This window comes from Bos grunniens, chromosome 10 (assembly GCF_055505025.1).
Source record: "Bos grunniens cultivar Pamir isolate PY7600 chromosome 10, Bosgru_T2T1.0, whole genome shotgun sequence".
NCBI lineage: Eukaryota > Metazoa > Chordata > Mammalia > Artiodactyla > Bovidae > Bos > Bos grunniens.
Genome location: NC_141174.1, coordinates 56,880,253 through 56,896,460, shown reverse-complemented (window position 1 = coordinate 56,896,460; position 16,208 = coordinate 56,880,253). Strand labels below are relative to the sequence as shown.

Here is a 16,208-nt window from a genome sequence, read left to right as displayed (position 1 = left end):
TTAAACACCCACTGCTGTCTCCTAGCCAGGCACTTAACACACAATACCTCATTTCAACCGCGCACCACCCCGCCAGCTGCTGTTACCATCCTCCCTTTTTACCGCAGGGGAAACCGAGCCTTTAATTAGTTAATCCGCGCCGGGATTGGATCCCGCCTCTCCGACCTCTCAGTCCAAAAAAAGAGCATAGGGCAAGCCTCAAGAGGCCCCTAGGGCAAGCGCTACACCCAAGCGAGCCTGCGACCTCTCCGGGAAACGGCCTTGAGGGCGTCCCGGGCTGTTAGAAAATGCCTCAAAGTTGGGGCTCCTTGTAAAACCCGGCGAAGGAGCAACAGGCCAGGAGGCGGGGAGGGGGGAGGTTGATGTGGCAATCCTGCGGGCTGGGAGAGAGGAGGAAGGAGGGTCAGGAAATGATTAACCGGGCCGGGCCGGGAAGAGGTTAGAGCGGGGCACCTCCCCGTACTCAGTCCTGGAGCAGTCGAGGGATGCCCTCAGTCACCTCTCACGCCTCGCCATCCTCCGCACCACCAGCCGCCGCTCTGCTTCTGCCGCGCGATCCCCTGCCTAGGTGTACACTCACCTGCAGCATCTCTGCGGACACTTCCCCCCTCCTCCCCCACCGCAAATCCCTCTAGTATTTCCGACTCCTCAGGCAACCGTCTTTGGTTGCTTCCCAAGTTTTACTTGACTGCTTTAGAGCAAGCCATTTGGAGGTTTTATGACAGTGACAGAGTTGTGGAAATTGCAGCTGCTCAAATCCTAGTTCAGTTGCCTACTTGATGACCAACTTTAGCAAGTATTTCTAGTCCTCCCAAGCCTTTTTTTTTTCCATCTGTAAAATGGGGAAGGTAATATTTATCTCACAAAAAGGATGTGAGAAGTCATGAGAATTGCCACCCCCATAGTAGGTAGTCAATAATTTACAGTTTTCCAATGCTGCAAATAATGCTTGAATAAAAGTGGCTAAACCAACAACGAAATTAAAAGTTTTTACATTAAAAATGTTTTTAAAATATAGCTTTAAAAAATGGCAGCAGGTGAGAGAATAATTCCTAAGAAGAGGGAGGATAAACAATAAATGTGACCTCAGCTCAGGCTGTCCCAACCCTCTCCTCCTATCAACCGATTCTTATCCAAGGACTAGTTGGATCAAGTTCTATCCCTCTGGACACCTACCCCCATTTATCATTCATGCCCCCTCATTTAACCCTGAAACATGCCCTGAACTCATGCTGGTCTGCCCTCTAGCATGTAATGTTTCCTTTTTCACCCTCATGAAGACTCAGTTTCCTTGTCATCTAGATTTCAGCTTAAACATCACTTCCTCAAGGGGGCCTTTCCTGACCCTGCTCCACATCCTGGTTCCCTCCAGGTGTGCGATGCCCTTGTCTGCCCCCATATTCCTCCTTTTAAAACACTCTTCAGGCGTGTATTTAATGTCTGTCTTCCCCTTGAAGGTCCATAAGGGTAGCAAACAAGTCCGTCTGGTTTCCTGCTGTACTCCTAGGAGTGGAACATGGAGGGTATCCAGTAAGTGAGAGTTAGATCATGAAGGAGTGATCGATTAGCAATGTCTACCATGGGCAGATGGTTAGGAAGTGGCCCAGTATATGCCAAGTAATTGTTCTGCTTAACCTCTCTTAATCTCTAAATTTCCCTTCAGCTTTGAATTTATGATTTTAACAGTATCAAGAATGTGAATATACCTTGTAAGGTGCAAACTGGGTGTGTGTGGGGTGGCTGAGGGGAAAGGAAAAGTTTTATTAGTCTTCTCTCTTTAACTAGAATAGAAACCTCTCCAAGCAGGGGTCCTAACTTAATCATCCCTGACTGCTATGGATCACAGAGGGAAAACTATGACTATCAGGCAGTTCAGAAAAGCTGGGCAAAATCAGAAGGCCCTCCTGGGACGTTTGCTTGGTTTACCTAAAACTTTATTGTGTCTCTGAAAGTTTTCATACTGTGAAAAAAAAAAAATTTTTTTTTTTTTAATCCTCGTGGTGAGTAAATGTGTCAAAAGGGGGAAGACCACGGGGCATACTGGGGAATCTGCCTTTTTAGTCCCTCCTTTCCTCAGCTGCGTTTATTCCAATGTTCGCTTTTTGATTCTTGGCCTGCATCCCTCTGGCGCTGGGGAACTCTGACTTACAGGAGGGTGAGCCCGGTGGTGCTGAGCCAGCCTCCATCACTGGTGCCCAGAACACGAAGCCTCCCGGAATCCCCGCGGAGGGGTGGGGGGACGCGGGGGAGGGGTTAGGAATAGGAGAAGAGGACGGCTCTTTCTCACAGAGGCGGGCGAGTTTTAGAAGTCTGCATTTTTCAGAGGAGAGGAATGAAAAATTTCAACCGTATTATCATATGTCTTTCTTTTAGAGGGGATATCTATATAAAGGGGGGTGGGGAGAAGGGGCTGAGCCTGGAGCGGGAAGGGGGCTGCTGGGGAGGGGGATATACGTTGCCGAGGGAACCACGATCAGGACCCTTTTCAAGGTTGTCAAGACCATCCTCATCTAACTTTTAGACTCCAGGCTTCTGGCAGAATCGGTGGTCCCGAAGCAAGAATAACAAGCAGACCGGGCCCTGGGGAAGATGTCTTATTGAAAACACCGAGAGAGCTAGGTTAATGATTTACCTTAGAGATTTTCCTAGGAGCAAAATCTCCTTAGACAACTCAGGAGGAGGCTTGGCGGGTATTTGGAAGGAGGGGAAGAGGGTGAGGAGCAGAAGCTCAGGGACACTTTTAACAGCTTGTTTAATTTTCCAAGAGGCACTTATCTGATACTTCCTTGCTTGTTTACTAGTTTATCTATTGTCAGCCTCCTCCAGGAGAACGGAGACCTTGCTAGTCCTGTTCAATGCCTGATTTCCAGCTCCTGGAATTCAGCCTGGTGCATGGCAGGCAGGTCCTTCATAACTATTTGTTGAATGATTAAATCAATGATGAGGCTGGGTGTGGGCTTCAGCCAGCTAGCCATCACTGGCTGTCATTCTCTCAGTTCTTTTCATTTACCCCTTTTTATTATCTCCCTGCCCCAGATTCTTTAGTGACTCCCCATGTGTAGCAAGATAAAACTGGAAACCCACTGCCATCACAGTCACTCATCCCTTCTCTTTTGTTAAAGCTTAAAAAAAAAACAAAAAACTATTCCAGCAACATCTAAAATATTGTTGTTGAGTCACTAAGTCAGGTCCAACTCTTTGCGACCCCATGGACTGTAGCCCTCCAGGCTCTTCTGTCCGTGGAATTTCCCAGGCAAGAATACTGGAGTGGGTTGCCATTTTCTTCTCCAGGGGATTGCCCCCTCTCCCCCTGCCCCACACAGGGATCTTCCCTGAGTCTCTTGCATCGGCAGGCAGATTCTTCCCCACTGGGCCACCAGGGAAGCCCCAGTATCTAAAATAGCTCCCTCATTATAGAAAATGTGCTTTTCTCCCCCACTTTCCCTTCTGCTTGGCCAGCTGACTCCTCTCCCATGAAGTATATAGCCTCCTCAGAGAAGCCCTCCATCATTCACTCAAGACTAAGCCTTCCCTTCACACCATCACTCATTCCGTTCCTGCAGCCTGCACATGGTGCTGGGTTTTTCTGTTTATGTTTCAGTCTCCTTTGGGAGCAGATGCTTTTCTTTTCAATTGTGGATCCTAGGCAACGAGTTCAGCAACTGAAGATATAAGAAAAAGATTATTGATTAAATGTTAGAAGTGCCCCTTTCAAGAGTGATTATATCAATCATTTTGTGTAATATTCCCCTAGGGATTCACTGAAAGGACTTCAACTCATTTCTGGTCCTGAGTAGGTGCCAGATACTCTATCAGGTGATTTTCATTTCTTCTTAAATCCCTACAGCAAATATCTTAGATACAGGTATAATCCTTTCCTTTTTACTAATGAAAGACCTAAAGCTCAAAGAAGGTTTAAATAATTGCACTGCTGCTGCTAAGTCACTTCAGTTGTGTCTGACTCTGTGCAACCCCATAGACAGCAGCCCACCAGGCTCCCCCATCCCTGAGATTCTCCAGGCAAGAACACTGGAGTGGGTTGCCATTTCCTTCTCCAGTGCATGAAAGTGAAAAGTGAAAGTGAAGTCACTAGGCTCCGTACACACAATAAGTAATTGCTCTTTCATCAAAAGTGGTTTTCACCACTCACACACATGATCAGATAAATAATTTTGCAGTATTTTCTAGGGGTAGCTGAAGTTCCTAACAATGAAGAAGATTCTTAGGAACCACAGGACACAGAAAAGCCTTCTGAGTAACTAAAGAATTTATGTTCAGCACCATTATCATAATCATTGTATAATCAACATCTAAATTTGTATTCCTTTTAACGCTTTTCCTCTTTGTCATTGAAATGTGAACTTCAAGGCAGTTTTATGAAGGAGATGAGGTTTTCTTGTTTAAAGACCCACTTTGCAGCTAAAGCACTGACCAACTATGCAAAACCAAATGGCTCCAGCACCAAAGAACTCTAATAAATGAAGGAATCACTTTTCTCTCTGGGCCCCAGTCTCCCATTTGTAAAATCAGGGAGTTGAACCCCCTGGGCCTTGATGATCCCCAAGGGCCATTGTAGAGTGGACATCCATTGATCCTGTGATAGCTCACGGCCACCAAACGCCATTGGCAGAAGACTGTCCTTATATCCTTCGGCAGTGACTGCTAACTGTTCACCCTAAATCTTTTGTTTGTTTGTTTGTTTGTTTGTTTTTAAGATTGGCTCCTTTTAAAATTAATTATTTATTTATTTAGCTGTGCCGTGTCTTCATGGCGCACAAGGGCCTTCTCTAGCTGTGGTGAGAGGGGCTACTCTCTAGTTGCTGTCTGTGAGCTTCTCATTGCGGTAGTTTCTTCTCTTGGTCAGAGCACAGAGCACATGGCCTTCAGTGGTTGCAGCTCTCAGGCTCTAGAGCGCAAGCTCAGTAGTTGTGGTGCACGGACTTAGTTGCTCCAGGGCATGTGGAAACCCCCTGGATCAGGAATCAAACCTGTGTCCGCTGCAAGGGCAAATGGCTTCTTAGCCACTGGCCCACCAGGGAAGTTCCCCAAAGCTGTTTTCTTTTCTCCTAGGCTCAGAAAAGACATTTCTCAGCTTCCTTTATAACTGGGTGTAGTCATTTTTATTCAATAGACTGAGCAGAAATCACTGGCTGGCATTGTGGACAGCTGCCCATGACAAAAACACTTCAGTGTAGAGTTTTGCTTATCAACACGTGGAGGAAATATATTAGGTAGGGTCCAGGAAGAAATGTCGGGTCTTCTAGGCTTCAGAAGAAAGAAAGTCTGCTCTTCTTTTCTGTTTCTCTTCAACCATTTGTTCATTTATTCAACACATATTGTCTGTACTCCTGCCACATGCGAGGCACTAAAAGTACAAAGACTTAGAGCTCCAAGCTATGTGGGGGCCCCCTCTGTTGACATCTCTTTGCCACTATCAAGATGGAAAATATAATATCACTCCTTTCCCCTTGCTTCTTCACTGACTGACTGGACATCAGATCCTCTGAATTTTAAAGTGCTGTCTAGACATGGAGTCTTAGGCCTTAAAACTGTGAAAATGACTTCACACTTAAAGGGCCTGGCTTGGTGCTTGGTATACAGTAGACCCTCAATGAATGTCCATTTCCTTGAGAACTTGTCTAGTAGGAGGGTTGATGTGGGTGATGGAGGATGGTAGCCTGAAATCACTGATAGTTAGCCCAGAAGGGTAGATTTTTACCCTTTTTAAAGGAACCCAGGACAGATTATTCATTCAATAAATATCACTGATGCTCAAGACTCACAGAATATAAAACTGAAACAACACAATGTCTCATTCTCAAAGGGACAAGGAAAGGAGCAAGAGAAACAGACAAGCAAAGAGGTAATTGCAACCCAGCATGATAAGTGCTATGACGGGAAGTACAGGATGTTGCCTAGCCACAAACAAGGGGCAACCCACCCAGGCGGGTGGGTGGGGGTGGGGGAAGCATCACGCAAGACTTCCTGGAGGAAGTAACATATGACCTGAGCCGTGAATGATACATGGACGTTAACCAGGTAGGGTGGGGGAGGGTGGCATGGCATCTGAGGCAGAGGGAACTGTACCCTGCAAAGGTTCAGAGACTCAGAGAGAGTCTGAGACTGCCAGTCTGGCTGGAGAGTCGTGTGCAAGGAGGTAAAAAGCTGGGAGGTCAGGTCAGCAAGGAAGACAGACGTAAAGGGCTACTGACTCTCTGTAGCAGAGAACTGCCATGATAGAGAAATCTGGGTCCCCAGGATTCAGGAATCCATCAGGGGTTGCACTCTGCCAGGTCTTGGGAGAGGGTATAAGGGTGCCGAGTTGCAGTGATAAGATAGAGGAAAGAAAGGAACCGCTAACAGTCTGTAAGATGTTCACCTGCATTAGTGATCTGAGAAATGCAAATAAAATCCACAGCACACACCTATGTAGAGCCAAATAGGAGAAATTAGAATGCAGATGCGACTCCCCCCCACTGTAATCCTGACTGGACCCCTGACACTGTGTCCTCTGGGAGCCTACAAACCCCTGGGAGGGAGAGGCTCATATGCTTTAAGAATTAGGATTTGGGTGGAGAAGAGAATCCTAGACTTAGAGAACCTCTAGCTCTGCCTAATCTAATCTGAACCTTATCTAATCTGACAATTCTGCTATCTGGAAATTGAAGTTGAGGGTGCAACTCTTTGCGACCCCATGGACTGTAGCCTACCAGGCTCCTCCCTCCATGGGATTCTCCAGGCAAGAGTACTGGAGTGGGTTGCCATTTCCTTCTCCAAGGGATCTTCCCGACCCAGGGATCGAACCCAGGTCTCCCGCATTCCAGGCAGATGCCTTAACCTCTGAGCCACCAGGGAAGCCCTGAACCTTATCTAATCTGACAATTCAGCTATCTGGAGTATCCAGCTAACCAGAAAATGAAATTCTCACATATCCAGATCGTCTGTTTTATAGCCCCAGAGCCTCCCATGAGGTGCCTGATGCACTGGAAAGAAGTGGGGCTTTGGTCTGCTCAGGCTGGGGTCCTGCTTCCACCACTGGCCTGCTGTGTGACCTTGGCCTGCACCCTGACCTCTCTGGAGCCTCCATCTATGAAATGGGAGCAATAATACCTGCTCGCAAAATGGTGATTTTCCTGCTCTGTCTCCCTTAGCCAAATACTTAAAAAAAAAAAAAAAATCATTCATTTATTTATTTATCTGGCTGTGCCGTGTTTTACTTGCAGCACATGGGATTTTCAATCTTTGTTGTGGCAGGTGGGATCTTTAGCTGCAGCATGTGGGATCTAGTTCCCTGACCAGGGATTGAACCCATGCCCCCTGCATCGAGAGCACAGAGTCTTAGCCACTGGACTACCAGGGAAATCCCTCCCTTGGCCAAATACTTAATGTTTGGAAACGGAGAGCAGGGATCCATGTATCATGGTCAGAACCATTTTCTGAGGTCACCAATACCCATAATTTATGCATTTATGTAATCACACCAAAGGTTATAAGCATATTTTATAATTCTGTCATCTAGAAAGCTCTGCTGTGGTTGACCCAGTTATAAAATTGGCAGCAACAGGAGGAAAAAAAAAGATATTTCACCTTTTTTTCATCCAAAGAACAATGATGGAAAAGTAAGGAAAGGGCCTTAGAGCCCTTTCAGCCTTTCTCAGTTCCCTGTGTAGCAGCTGGTGCTTTCAGGCTGGAAATGGAGATCAGAAGTAACAAGGCTTCGTGGAAAAGTACCCTAAGAGCCCTTAGGGCAGATGATTAGAGAACAGGAAGGGCCAGAAGTTTCACAGAGGAGGAGACTGGTCCTAGAGAGGTGATGCACTTGTCCAGCAACACAGAGTCCTCTGGGCAACTCCGGACACCAGAGTGCTCTTTGCTTGCCAGAGTCTGTGCAAAGCAAAGTTGAAGACTTTTCACGCATCTTACTTGACTTTTCCTGTGTGCGTAGGATGCACAAGCTGATTCCAGTGAAGAAAGAGATGACTACAGAGGCAGGCTTGGGCTTCCCGGGTGGTGCTAGCAGTAAAGAACCTGCCTGTCAATGAAGGAGACACAAGAGACGCAGGTTCGATCCCTGGGTCGGGAGGATCTCCTGAGGAGGGCATGGCAACCCACTCCAGTATTCTTCCCTGGAGAATCCCATAGACTGAGGAGCTTGGTGGGCTACAGCCCATGGGGTCACACAGAGTCAGACACAACTGAAGTGACTTAACACGCACACATGCACAGAGGCAGGTTTGTGCCTCCCCCACACCCCCCAAACTGGTCCTAGGTGCTCACCTTGTACATGCATTGCCAGTTCTGCCTGCGGTTGTCCATAATGGGTATTTTTATTGTTGACATCCTGGTATTAACTTGGTTATAGTCATTTACCTCTTTTTCTTATCACTGAATCAAAAAACCAATTATGGTGAGTTGAATGCCCAGGCAGTCGGGTTCTCAGTTTCATTGAGGTTTTACAGCACTTCAAAGACAACTTCATCTGTACTTCCTTAAACAAGACTTTCAAAGTCAGAAAAGAGCCTGAATCTGTAACAGGCAGGGGGCACTTACTGTGCCTTGGCTGAGATGCAAGACTTCTTTCTCCTGTCTCAGAGTGTATTTCCTTTCCATTTCCCCTGCCCATGCCCACCACCCCCTCCCATCCCAGGACCCTCAGTGTTTCCTACTGGACCACACCTCCCCAGCATCCAGCCAGAAAAACACAAAATCAGGACACTCCCTTCTCTGAACCCTAGCCACAGGCCTTGAAGGGGCCTCACCCTCAGCCTGTGCTAAGACTTGGAGCTTCCATGGCTGGATCCCTGCTGAGTGGCCAGCCTGCAGTGGGTCTTGGCCAAAGAAGGGAGGAACCACACAAAGGCCACATCCCCAGCTCCCACTGCCAGATCTCAACTGCAAACTTGCATCACCGCTTCCTGCCTGTGCCCTACTGGAAGCTGTCGGCAGCTGCCCACTGCTCCCAGGAGCAAGCCTAGAGCCTTCCGTGGCCTCAAGGCTCTTGACCCACCTGCCAGCCTTGTTTCTCTCCACACCCCCACACAGGCCTGACTGCTGAGCAGATCCTTAGTGCTCTCACCCTGGCTTTTTGCACATGCTCTCCTCTGTCTCTTTCACCCCAGCCTGTGAAAGTCCTCCCACCTCCCGAGGCACAACACAAAGCCCATCTTTAGAAAACTGTGTAAGTGAAAGGGTTAGCTGACTCTCTGCAACCCCATGGACTGTAGCCAGCCAGGCTCCTCTGTCTGTGGAATTTGCCAGGCAAGAACACTGGAGTGGGTAGCCGTTCCCTTCCCCAGGGGATCTTCCCGACACAGGGATGGAACCTGGGTCTCCTGCCCTGCAGGCAGATTCTTTACCATCTGAGCCACCAGGGAAGCCCATCTTTAGAAAAATTCTGCAGAATTCTCTGGCAGTCCAGTGGTTAGAACTCTGAGCCTTCACTGCTGAGGGCCCAGGTTTGATTCCTCATCGGGGAACTAAGATCCCACAAATGGTGCAGCACAGCCAAAAGGAAAAAGATGCACACACCCATATAGGTTAAGCAAATGTAGAAAACTACCAACATTTAAAAAAGAGAAAAATTCTGCCCAGCACCCATCTCTTTCATATTTTCTCTCTCTCTCCCTCCTTCTCCTCTTCCCCTCTTCTTTCCTCCCCTCTCTCCCCCTCTCTGTCTCACACACGGCATAGATTGATCTCCCTTCTTCATCTGTGTTCCTGTGGGACTCTGCTTGTCCTTACAGACAGCACTTATTTCAGTCTGCTTTGGAATAGAATCCCTCATGTTTATACCACCTCCCAGTAAGAAACTGTCTGCCTAGAATGCAAGAGCTACCCACCCTCCTTCAACTGGATATTTATCAAAGTACTGGCCCCAGCGTTCTACATTTGGTAGGTTCTCAAGAAATGTTGTGTCCTTGAAGACAGTGACCTGATGGACAGAGCCTTGGCTTTGGCAATGGATGGAGCTGAGTCTGCGTGTCCCTCCACCTGTTAATAACTGTGTGAGGATTTCCCTGGCTGTCCAGTGGTTAAGATTCTGTGTTCCACTGCAGGGGCTACAGGTTTGATCCCTGGTCAGGTAACTAAGATCCCACATGCCGTGTGGTGCAGCCAAAAATCAGTTAAAAACAACAACAACAACAAAACAACTCTGTGATCTTAGACAAGCAATACAGTCTCTCTGAACCTCGTAGGTCCAAAAGCTGTAAAATGGGGGTTTTAACAGTGCCTGTCCCACAGAGTGGTAAAGAAAGGTTGAGATAATGTGGGTGGAACATGTAACTCTTGCCATTCATAAAGTAGGTTCCTAATAACCACAGGTCACCAACTTCACCTGATACATGCTTTTGAAGCTCTTAGTTTTGCCTTGGACCCCCTAGAATGGTTATCTGGGGAGAAGGCTGCTAGAATATTCCCACTGGAAGACAAAAGTGACCTCCTTACAACCTGGGCCTCCTTGCAAGGGGGTCAGAGGGGATGGCAAAGACTGAAAGGGTTCTGAGGAGTGGGGGCAGGGTTGGCAAAAGCTGGCAGCCCTAGGCACCCTAGGAGATGGGCCACACCCTTCCCAACTAATCTAGTCAGTCACTTTCCAGGAAATCAGCTCCTCCAATCTCATTTAGCATCTACCAGAGAACTTCCCCCAAAGCCACAGCCAGACTTGAGAACCTGAGTAATCGGAGATAGGAGAGGCAGCTAGGAGCACGAAGAAAGGGAATTTCCAAAGGAACCTGACCAGTGTGTGTCTGGCAGCAAGGGTAGGGGAACAGAGGCTCAAAGGGCTGGACTCTAGAGGACCAGGGAGCCCCGCCTGTCGTGGAGACTCGCATACTTGCCAAGCAGCCTCCTGATCGCACCTTGGTTACCAGGAGCAGCCATCCTGGAAAAGATGAAGGGGCCAGGGTTCAGTGTGGGGCAGAGAGGGGTGCGGTGGGAGCAGAGCAGGGTCCTCTGTGTGGTGGCTTCTGTGATTCTCAGTACACATTATTAAAAGGGGGCTTTGATACAGTTTAGTCTCCTGAGACCGGGTGGGACCATCAGTTCTTCACAGGAACTGAGTTCCCTGAATAAACTGATCTGCTACTTCCTTCTGTGCACCAGCAACCTGTTCAAAATCGAGTTCCCTGTGATGGGGCAGTGTTGTGTGACTAGGGGTGGGGGTGACCTAGATTCCAGTGTTGCCATGTGGCAACCTTTCCCTTGGAGATGGGGTCCTGGACTAGGGCCTTGGCACTTGAATGAACTTCTGGAAATCATGTAGGCCAATCACCCTATTACCTGTGAGGAAACTGGCACCTGGAGAGGACAAACCAGTTCACAATGTATATGCTATCAAATCACCACCAGGGACACTTTAACTACCTTACATATTTGTTAATTACACCTTAAGAAATCTGAAAAATAAATTAAAATTAACAAAAAAAGAAGCTAAGCCAGAAAGATAACAAGGTCTCCTCCTCCCTAGTCTGGGGTTTCTATCTTGTTTCTCTATGATAGCCCCATAAAGACATTTTGGTGTGGTGTGGTGTGATGCAGGCGTCACCACATGGTTGAAAATGATAAATCTGGATTTTTTAATATAAATCTGGATTTGACTGCAACATGTGAATCTTATGTATTCTAATCTTAAATTAGAGGCCCAACCTACTCCTTGCCTGGCTTCTTAAGTTTCTTATTCTCATGGGGAACTTGTGTAAATAGTTTCTAGATTCACACTCTGAGGGATTCTTGGGATGGAGATGGGAAAGGCCCATGGCCTGATAGTTAGGTCTTTTTTTTTTTTTTTATTCATCCCGAACCCTCCTCCCTCCTCCCTCCCCATACCATCCCTCTGGGTCGTCCCAGTGCACCAGCCCCAAGCATCCAGCATCATGCATTGAACCTGGACTGGCATCTCGTTTCATACATGACATTTCACATGTTTCAATGCCATTCTCCCAAATCTTCCCACCCTCTCCCTCTCCCACAGAGTCCATAAGACTGTTCTATACATCAGTGTCTCTTTTGCTGTCTCGTATACAGGGTTATCGTTACCATCTTTCTAAATTCCATATATATGCGTTAGTATACTGTATTGATGTTTTTCCTTCTGGCTTACTTCACTCTGTATAATAGGCTCCAGTTTCATCCACCTCATTAGAACTGATTCAAATGTATTCTTTTTAATGGCTGAGTAATACTCCATTGTGTATATGTACCACAGCTTTCTTATCCATTCATCTGCTGATGGACATCTAGGCTGCCTCCATGTCCTGGCTATTATAAACAGTGCTGCGATGAACATTGGGGTACACGTGTCTCTTTCCCTTCTGGTTTCCTCAGTGTGTATGCCCAGCAGTGGGATTGCTGGGTCATAAGGCAGTTCTATTTCCAGTTTTTTAAGGAATCTCCACACTGTTCTCCATAGTGGCTGTACTAGTTTGCATTCCCACCAACAGTGTAAGAGGGTTCCCTTTTCTCCACACCCTCTCCAGCATTTATTATTTGTAGACTTTTGGATCGCAGCCATTCTGACTGGCGATAGTTAGGTCTTGATCAGCCCACTCTTTTGAGTGCTGGGTGGCAGGCAGGCAGTCATTCTCTCCTCCCTTCCTTAAAAGATCTCCATCCTATTTCAGTCCAAATGAGGCTTGTAGGCAAGGAGACACTCTTGGGCGGTAATACACGGCCCCTCTTATGGGGAAAGGAACAGACTGAGTGAAAAATGGACAGTAACTCTTGTGAATTCAAGAAAAGCACAAGTAAATGAAGCCTAAAGGGGGATGTCAAAAGGATTGATGAAACCACAAGGGGAAACACAGTCACTCATTCAAGAACTCTTTCACTGATCACTTAATTAAATCAGGTATAGTTCTATGCACTGGGCAAATCAAATCAAGAAGGATGCAGAGACCCATGCACGTGACTCAGAAGAGGGTCACTCAAACTCAAAGTCACGGACAGTTCCTCAGTTAAATGGAAAGTGAGGTTAGAGGAGGACCATGAAAGGAATGAGATTTTTAAAAGTTGGCCAGAGGTTTCAAGAGATAACATCCACGCAGGTAACATTTTTAAAAAAAAACTGAAAGAAAGGAGACAGAGAGAGGATGCAATTTTAGAACTACTTTGGAACTCTAAGGACTAAACCAGTGTCTGCACTGCATGCTGGGATAATTCATTCACGCATCAAGGACTTGATGAACACTTCCTAGTTCTCTTACCACGCCAGGCTCTTCACCGTTCCTTGCCTCCACCGTACACATCCCCAACTCTGCCTCTAATACATCAATGTCCTCTTCTTTTGAGGGCTTCCCCCCAGTGAAGGGCATCTTTTAGCAGATATGTAAACAAACTGAAGAAGCTGTCATAGGAGAAGGAACACTGTCCTAGTAAGGACCAGGTCTAATTAATCTTTGTACCCCTGTGCTGGGCACATAGTAGGTACTTGGGAAATGTTTGATGAATGAATGAATATCACTGCTAGGCACTGAGGAAGCCCACTTTTTCGAATCAGAAATATTAGCCTGGGGAGTTGCCTGGTGGTCCAGTGGTTAGGACTCCACTCTTTCACTGCCAAGGGAAAGAAATATTAGCTTGGTTATAACTCAGTAAAAGTGCGTTTTAAAAATGTTTTTAAAATCTACTGAAAAACACAAAAAGTGGTTGAACGATGGAATTATGGGAGACTTTCTTTTCTCTATTCCCCCCATTTTGTATATGGCAGAAACATTTTTTTATAATGAAAAAAACTTTGAGCTCATCTCCACCCTGCTCCCTCCCCCTACAAATCTGTGAGAATTACAACTTATTACCTAATTTAAAAAAATGTTTTTGTGCCATATAAATTATGAAGGCTCTGAAAACATGACCTGAATTTTATAATGCAACCAAATAAAATTTATCACATTATTCTGATGTGTTTGCTGATAGGCATGATCATTTATAGCCAGACATAAGCAACAGCTCCCATAAAACATTTTGATTACCATTACTTGAAAAGGCCAAACTGGGCTTTCTGTCAGAGTGCCAGGGAAGAGGAGGCAGAAACCAGGCCAGGGGGATGTGACTCTCTTGTCCTCAATGGGGACCTCACTTTTCTGCAGAGACTGTCAGGGCCTCTGGCTGGCAGATGTGCAGGCCTCCAAGTGTTGGCAGTGGAGCATGGCAGGAACTGGGGCCGCTCAGGCTTCACAAAGGAGCTTTTCACATTGACAGGAGTGGTGCTACCACCCCAAACTCTCCTTTTCCTCCCAGGGTCAGCTTTCCAGATGTGAGAAAGCCCATAAGGATAATGCCTAAAATGTCATCAATAAAAATTTATTTGGGCAGCAGAACTAGTGCCTTTAGAGGGCTAGAGGGGGGACATGTTTATTCACATACAGATATTTATTGAGAACCTACTATGTACTAAGCATAAGCAAGGTCCTATACATATATGAGGGCTTCCCTTGTAGCGCAGCTGGTAATGAATCTGCCTGCAATGCAGGAGACCCGCGGTTCAATTCCTGGGTTCGGAAGATTCCCCTGGAGAAGGGATAGGCTACCCACTTTAGTATTCATAGGCTTCCCTGGTGGTTCAGACAGTAAGGAATCTGCCTGCAATGAGGGAGACCTGGATTCAATCCCTGGGTTGGGAAGATCCCTGGAGGAGGGCATGGCAACCCACTCCAGTATTCTTGCCTGGAGAATCCCCATGGACAGAGGTGCCTGGTGGGCTACAATCCATGGGGTCGCAAAGTGGGACACGACTGATCAACTACAGCAGCAGCAGCATACATACATGATGGGGCTTCCCTAGTGACTACGTGCCTGCCAATACAGGAGGCACCGGGTTTAATCCCTGGGTCAGGAAGATCTGGAGGAGGAAATGGCAACCTACTCTGGTATTCTTGCCTGGGAAATCCCATGGACAGAGGAGCCTGGAGGGCTGCAATTCATGGGGTCGCAAAGGAGTCGGACACGACTTAGCCACTAAACAACAACAACATACATACATGATATCATTTCTCCCTTCCTTCATCGTTTCTTTCTTCATGTTATTATCCCCATCATACAGGTAATGACACAGGCTCAGAAAAGTTAAGTAACTGGGCTTAGGTTACATAGTTAAGCCTTGGGAACTGAGGGGAGTGTGGAGAAGACAAAAGCAGCAAGAAGGGATCCGAACTCAGCTCTATGAGACTTGGAAAGCCATGCTACCCACACTTTACAACATAACAGAGACTTGGTGTTTCAAGTCTGTATGATCACCAGCAAGTACTCTGGGTCTCAGTTTGCTTGCTTAAAAATAAAGGGCGTGAGAAGTATGTTTTCCAAGTGTCCTTCAAGCACTGAGCTCTTTGTCAACAGTGTTCCCTCTCCAACCACTGTGAAAGCTCTGCGGGATGAACACTCCCTGGTCACCAGCACAGAGCAATACCAGGGACACGGGTCTCTGGGGATTGCCCCCTAGGGGACGTTGGTGGTGTTGCGGGAGCCACGGCTCCCACTGAGAGTACAATCACAGGGTCCAAGTCAAGTTTAATTACTGCTTTACCTTTTTAAAAAATGGATTTAGAAAACATTCTCACAGCCCTTCCCACGCTCACCAGGGCAATGCTGCTGGAACACTTAATGATGGGGAGCATTTGTAGACTGAAGACCTACTGGTTCTATGAGTCATATTTTAAAATTAGATTCTATTGGGTTGTCCAAAAAGATCATTTGGATTTTTCCATCAGATTTTATGGAAACGCCTGAACGAACTTTTTGGTCAACCCAATATTTTACTTTCTACTCCTCAGTTTCTTTTAGGCCTTTTGAGGCCACTTACTGTTTCAGTGGTGATTTTGCAGAGCTGCCAAACTGTGATAATAAAACAATATATTTGTCTCTACTTTGTTATTTTTATTATAATAGTCAACTTTTGATTACACAATATATGCATGGGGTACAACATTCAAAAGTCACTACAGAGTTTTCAGTAATTACATGACCCCAAAATTCTACTCCCTGGTCTATATCCCCCAAAATTGAAAACAGATGTTCCAACAAAAACTTACACACAAATATTCATAGCAGCACTTTTCATGAGAGCCAAAAATTGGAAACAACCCAAATGCCATCGACTGACACTAGATTAACAAAATGGGGTATTAATATATCCATACAGTGGAATATTACTCAGTGAGAAAAAGGAACAGAGTCCTGAAATATGCTACTATTTGGATGGATGTTGAAACATTATG

The 16,208-nt window shown here is 46.4% G+C and overlaps 1 protein-coding gene across 2 annotated transcripts in view; it reads right to left on the bottom strand.

Moving 5' to 3' along the window:
• The window catches only part of USP3 (ubiquitin specific peptidase 3), a 137,893-nt gene that overhangs the window by 103,610 nt on the left and 18,075 nt on the right, over positions 1-16,208 (bottom strand). The window lies entirely within an intron of this gene.